This window comes from Protomyctophum bolini, assembly GCF_963924005.1.
Source record: "Protomyctophum bolini genome assembly, chromosome: 6".
In the NCBI taxonomy this organism is placed as follows: Eukaryota; Metazoa; Chordata; class Actinopteri; order Myctophiformes; family Myctophidae; genus Protomyctophum; species Protomyctophum bolini.
In genome coordinates this window covers 42,253,744-42,259,873 of record NC_137867.1, presented here as the reverse complement: position 1 = coordinate 42,259,873, position 6,130 = coordinate 42,253,744, and positions in this window count along the sequence as shown.

The following is a 6,130-nucleotide window of genomic DNA, read 5'->3' as shown; positions in this document are numbered from 1 at the left end:
AACAAGCCTGGGTCAAAATTATAGGCTATAACCTACATGGATTATCTCAAATATTCTGTATAGTGGTCCCATTAATGGTTGTTGTTAAAGTGTACTAGTAGCATATCTTAGGTTGATAAAAAAACAAAGCTTAAATATATATATATATCAGTCATGCATGTCTTGGGATGTTTGTTTTGAAAGATAGCCTATTGACTATAATGAATAGATTGTAGGCTACTTATCTCTTGACTCTCCCTTTCATTTGTTTGACATGTGTTGTTTTTTCTAAGAAGTATTGAGTGTTAATGTTAATGTTAATGTGATTATTATTTGGGGAAGCTCTCCCTCATGCCTTTGACACACTGAGAGCTATTTTCTCATCTTTGTTTGAAATGAGAATGACAACAAATCAAAATGACGTAGTTAATATAAACTAGAAGCGCGACCCGCCTCTCAAGTCTTAACGCCACGAATCTGTGTCGCAGTGTGATCCGATTGAGAGACACACACACACACGCACACACAGGCGCAATAAGGCGGTGCTTCCGCATGATGCTCGGCCTTGCGTCACGGTCTATGACTTGCCGAACTGCACGAACTGTGCGCTCACAACTTGTTACCGGCTCAAATGTATATAGATGAGTTGCTGGGCCGAATGTTCGGTCAGTCAGTTAGTTGGTCAGTCAGGTCAGGTCAGGTCAAGACATGCAAGTCTATAGGCAGATTCACACTAATATCCCTGGATTCTCACTTCATGCGGGACCACTTGGCAGATGTTGTGGTTAGTGTAAATGCTGCGTACCGTTCCCCGGAGAAGATCACCCAACCGTTCCCGGGACTGTCCGGGGAATGGGGATGTAGTTTTGCGACCGATTGAACTGTGCCCGGATTACGGATCGCTGCAATGTGAAAGCCATCCGTATTAAAAGGCCAATGTGAATCATGGCCAGTGGGGATCAGCCAGGCAATCGTATTTGGGAACAGTTCGAATCAATCTGACTCCGTGTGAGTCTTCCCTAAGTGTAGGCCTACTTGGATGTGGTAGAATCAATCTGACTCAGTGTACTGTGAATCTTCCCTAAGTGTACTTGAATGTGGTAGAATCAATCTGACTCAGTGTACTGTGAATCTTCCCTAAGTGTAGGCCTACTTGGATGTGGTAGAATCAATCTGACTCAGTGTACTGTGAATCTTCCCTAAGTGTACTTGGATGTGGTAGAATCAATCTGACTCAGTGTACTGTGAATCTTCCCTAAGTGTACTTGAATGTGGTAGAATCAATCTGACTCAGTGTACTGTGAATCTTCCCTAAGTGTACTTGAATGTGGTAGAATCAATCTGACTCAGTGTACTGTGAATCTTCCCTAAGTGTACTTGGATGTGGTAGAATCAATCTGACTCAGTGTACTGTGAATCTTCCCTAAGTGTACTTGGATGTGGTAGAATCAATCTGACTCAGTGTACTGTGAATCTTCCCTAAGTGTACTTGAATGTGGTAGAATCAATCTGACTCAGTGTACTGTGAATCTTCCCTAAGTGTACTTGAATGTGGTAGAATCAATCTGACTCAGTGTACTGTGAATCTTCCCTAAGTGTACTTGGATGTGGTAGAATCAATCTGACTCAGTGTACTGTGAATCTTCCCTAAGTGTACTTGAATGTGGTAGAATCAATCTGACTCAGTGTACTGTGAATCTTCCCTAAGTGTACTTGAATGTGGTAGAATCAATCTGACTCAGTGTACTGTGAATCTTCCCTAAGTGTACTTGAATGTGGTAGAATCAATCTGACTCAGTGTACTGTGAATCTTCCCTAAGTGTACTTGAATGTGGTAGAATCAATCTGACTCAGTGTACTGTGAATCTTCCCTAAGTGTACTTGAATGTGGTAGAATCAATCTGACTCAGTGTACTGTGAATCTTCCCTAAGTGTACTTGAATGTGGTAGAATCAATCTGACTCAGTGTACTGTGAATCTTCCCTAAGTGTACTTGAATGTGGTAGAATCAATCTGACTCAGTGTACTGTGAATCTTCCCTAAGTGTACTTGAATGTGGTAGAATCAATCTGACTCAGTGTACTGTGAATCTTCCCTAAGTGTACTTGGATGTGGTAGAATCAATCTGACTCAGTGTACTGTGAATCTTCCCTAAGTGTACTTGAATGTGGTAGAATCAAGGCCAATGTGAATCATGCAGGGACCAGGTATTCGGTACCAGTTCGATTCAATCCGACACGATGTGAATCTGCCCTATTATAGGCTGGCCAGCTGGTCCAGCCAAAAAATACAAAGTATGGGAATGAGAAGATGTGGATGCAATTTATTATGTTTTCAGAAAACTTGGAGCAGTCTTTGAAAGTCAAATTATTTGACTGGCCCCTCGCCAGAACATTATTCCATGGGTCAGCTGAGTTCATTTCTGTAATTATGGGCACTAATAGCAGTGAAGAATTTAGCCTGTACTATTCTCAGCATTAATGGCTGTCAGGTTTTAAAAGTTGTTTGGACAGGAAAGGGGCTCTAATAAAATCCAATTTGCCTGACAGGGAATTGCAAAGCTCCAAGCCACAGCAAGCCTGTTATCAGAACATCAGAACGAACAGTGAAAGAGAGAAGGAAAGGGAGAGGCTTCGAGACTTCTGAGCTATGGCGCAAGAGTGTCACTTCTAATTAAGACAGCTGGGTACTGTAATTAACCGTATATTGCCTGTAGATGTATTACACGCAGTAGCCAATTATACCGTACATTGGCTTGGTCAGTTATCTGATGTACTGTACGACACAGTGGTGGAAAGTAACTATAAGTATACATTTATTCAAGTAATGTACATAAGTAGTAAGTACAATGTTTAGGTATTTGTAGTTTACTCGAGTATTTCCAAATACTTTTACTTCGATCTACTCCACTACATCTCGGATCCAAATATTGTACTTTTACTCCACTGCATTTATTTCAAAATGTTTGTTATAGTATAACGTTGTAGTTTTGGATTGTTATTACAAAACGTGCATTAACCCATTCTGACCTGAGATCAGATTCATACGAGGTTTCCACTGGACACACACTGGTCTGATTAACCCATTCTGACCCGAGATCAGATTCTAAAAATGTCAGTCGGTGGCGCGCTATGAGCTTGTAGATCTGCTATTTTTCAATAGCTAAAGCATAACATGATGCCAACACCAAAATGGGTGCCCGCCCAGAATGGGTTAACCACTTCAACCCTACATATATTGAGCATTTGAAAATGTAGCTGATCTACAAAGTCACAAAGGACCTATGTGACCTTTACTTCATAAAGGACCTACTGTATGAAGTAAAGATGCAAGAACGTCAAATCAACTGACATGCCTTCATGCCTTTCCCGCAAATTCCATAAGTCATATAGGTTAATATAGTTTCTATAGAGCCTGGAGTAGAACATAATCCCAGCTTTAGTTTTTTTAGGTTCATGTCGGGTCTCCTGTCAAGATGTGAAATGACAGGCTGTCAGGCAGCTACAGGCCCAATTACATGGGTGTTGCATTTTAGGTTGTATAATGTATATAAAACTCATCCAGTGCCACCAGGTGGATACCAGTTTTGGCCCTCGTTGCCACCGCAGCCCATTATAAATAAAAGAAGGAATTTGTAATTATATTGTGCATGTAATGTGCATATCATCACCTGAACACCAGATTAGAGGAATTTTCGAAATCTGGATGAAAAATAGAAAATAAATAGAAAAAATATATATATATTTTTTTTAAAGGCGTCCAAAGGCGCCAATGGCAACGAGGGCGTCACGGGAAAGGCGTCCAAGGGCGTCATGTGGCACTGAAGGAGTTTTTAAGGCCCCATTTACACTGGCAGCCGAATCCAGCCTGAATCAGATCTGTGCCACATCCAGATTGGAATCCGATTTGTTTGAAATAAGTCTAAACTCAAACAAGTCACATGGAATCCGATTTTTACAAATCTAAATCTGACCTGAGCTGACATTTCAGAGGTGGTTTCAAATCTGATTTCAGCAGATCTGTCTCAGTCTGAACGCAGTAACCTGATCTAAAATCGGATTCCATGTGACTTGTTTGTGTTTAGACTTAGTAAGTAAGTAAGTACATTTTATTTGTAAAAGCACCTTTCAAGACAAAGTCACAAGGTGCTGAACAGAACACGGAAAGCAATCAACAAGTTAAAAAACAAACAGGAAAAACATAGCACAAAAAAGTAAAAAGACAATCAAAAATGTAACGAAGAATAAACAAGGCAGAACTGGAAATGTAGGCATGTGAAATGGTACACTATAGAGGCAGAATAACAAAAACATAGGTATGTAAAATAAATCGGGTAAGAGCTACATGGGAAAATAAATACGGAATAAATGTGTCTTTAACTGTCTTTTAAAAGAGTCTACTGTCTCAGCGTTTTTTAGCATGAGGGGCAGGGCGTTCCAAAGAGTGGGGGCAACCACTGCGAAAGCCCGGTCGCCCTTTGTTCTTCGGTTAGTCCCCGGTATCTTATATAAAAGTCACTTTTATACTGGCGTCCTCTAGTCGCCACCTGATTCAATGCCTGCAATCAGTGTCCCCATTCGTTTACCACACCCGCCTGTGTGGCCGTCATCAATGAGTCCATGTTCGCATGAACATCACACTTCTCGGTACAGGAGGTTCCAGACACCTCAGTGGCTAGTGAGATGGATGAGCTTTATACAGATGGCAGACAGTGAGTTGCAGTGAATAATTCACTGTAAAGATCTGTCTGCTGACGGCTTAATTCCAGACGATCCTGATTTACAGAAATATGCTAAAATTTGGGCTCAGCGTAAGGTACAGAGAGGCAGGTTAGTGAGGATTCCGCCTGCCAATTCTGATGCGGCATCCAAAGTACAGGTGGTTTTACCTCGGTCAATGGTGCCTGAGGTTTTAGCACAGCTTCATAGTGTTTCCACTGGGGGCCATTTGGGGGTGCAAAAACTGCAGGGAAAGGTTAAAGACCGCTTTTACTGGCTGGGGTGGTTTGTAGATGTAAAGACATGGGTTAAAGACTGTGTAGATTGTGCTTCTCGTAAGACGCAAGGGAAAGCACTGTGTGCCCCTTTACAGCCATCCGTGTCATCGAGGCCGTTCGAGCGAGTAGCCCTTGACATTCTTGGTCCCCTTCCAGAGACCCCGGGGAAGAATAAGTATGTATTGGTTGTCGGCGACTATTTCTCAAAGTGGACAGAGGCGTTCCCACTGCCTAATCAAGAAGCCTGTACTGTCGCTAAAGTTTTGACGGAACAATGGGTGTGCCGGTTTGGCGCCCCCTCGGAGTCTGCATTCAGATCAGGGACGCAATTTTGAATCAAACTTGTTCAAAGAACTGTGTAGGCTTTTGCATATGCATAAAACTCGCACTACACCTTATCACCCAGAGTCAGATGGGTTGATTGAGCGATTCAACCGTACCCTTTTAGATATGCTATCCCTCTTCGTGGAAGACAATCAGTCTAATTGGGACACACTTTTACCATATGTTATGTTGGCATATCGTAGCAGTGTGCATGCTAGCACCCTGTTTACTCCTTACAGGGTATTGTTTGGACAAGAAATGGGCTTGCCAGTAGATGTATGCTAAACATAGACAACCAGGAGTCCTTTACCTCAGTAGACAATTATGTGGCTAGGCTGAGGGACCCATTGTCTACTGTGGTAGAAGCCGTTAAGAAACATCAAGCAAAGGCGAAATTCCAATACTATTCTGAGGGAGAACTAGTTTGGATGAGTCCCAAACTACAGAGACGATATAAAGGACCCTATAGAGTAGTGGACAGGGTGGCGGATGTCCTCTACAGGCTGGTGCCAGTGGCGGGAGGCTCAGAAACCATTTCAACCGCCTCAAACCCTGTACTTCTTCCTTGCCAATGACATCTGAGTCAACAGAGAATGAGACATCCATGGGAGATAGGGTCTTCCCTACTCCGCCAGAACAGCGCCAGCAGTCGGAGGTTCCAGGTTGTGCCAGTTGGGTCCAGCTTCGTCCGGCCCGCCGTGATGTCCCCGCGGAGGTGAGGACAGCGCCGGCAGGGGCGACCGAGGGTGGTCAGCGGCAACAGGGGACCCCGTCAGCAGGAGTGATGACACCAGTATTGCAGCGGGACATGGAGACTGTCCCAGAGGTCAC